The sequence below is a fragment of the Aphanomyces astaci genome (assembly GCF_000520075.1).
Source record: "Aphanomyces astaci strain APO3 unplaced genomic scaffold supercont1.111, whole genome shotgun sequence".
Classification (NCBI taxonomy): Eukaryota; Oomycota; class Saprolegniomycetes; order Saprolegniales; family Verrucalvaceae; genus Aphanomyces; species Aphanomyces astaci.
The window spans coordinates 14384-15375 of NW_009798374.1; positions in this window are offsets into that span (position 1 = coordinate 14384).

The window sequence follows — 992 nt, forward strand, 5'->3', positions numbered from 1 at the left end:
ATATACTTCAAATTTGTATGACGCAATGGAAAAAACAAAATGCTGAGAACGATTGTGATAAAGTCGGACATCTCATCCGACTCAATTCTAATTGGCTTAAATTCGACCTAATTATCGTGCCTTTACTTTTTGCTGCATCATTTGGGGTCACAGTCTGTCAATTCCGACTTCATTGTGCTCCTACAACCACAATTTTGAGAAATACTGTAACGCCCAATAAATATGGGTGCCGTACAATCCATTAAGTAGGGTGTATATGCGGGAATGCCATAAAAACCCGGATTACGTCTACGTTTTGTAGCCAGCCGTGCAAATGTGACCATCTTCATTTGGAACATACGAAGCTGACGTCCAAGTTCAGTGAAACCAGGATGATGGCAAATTGGCCATTAGGGCATCCCCACCGGTGCGACTGTATAATCAGACTGTAAAATACCGTTTTACAGTTCCTGTATTTTGATTTTTGTCAACCCCAGCGGTAAAACTGTAAAACATCCGAATAATGATATTATCCGGAAATGAACGCCTGGCGCGATGGCGCGGGAGGACGACGATGATGACATGGATCAAGCTTGGGAGATTCTTGGCTTTCATCAGTCTTCTGCGCGCCCTAAAGGCTCTACTGCCAACCGCCAGCCAAACCTACCACGAGATAGCGAGGCTGCGCATGCTCGGATTTACCTACTGAGTACTACTTAGGCCCCAATCCAATCTACGGCGAAGCCAAGTTTCGCCGTTGTTTTCGAATGGCCAGACCGATGTTTGAACGAATCATGGACGGTGTGGTGATGCGTGATGAGTACTACCAACCCTTGGACGCATCTTGAGAGATGTTGATCCATGACCGGACAAGCTGGCAGTCTTCGTCGGTCGTGAAGTTGGAGCCACGGACGGCCTTGGCTGATTCCATTTCTGAACCTACTGCTTGTTGACTCCATAACGCACATGATTGGACAAAATTATCCATTGATAGCATGTTATTGGCTAATTCG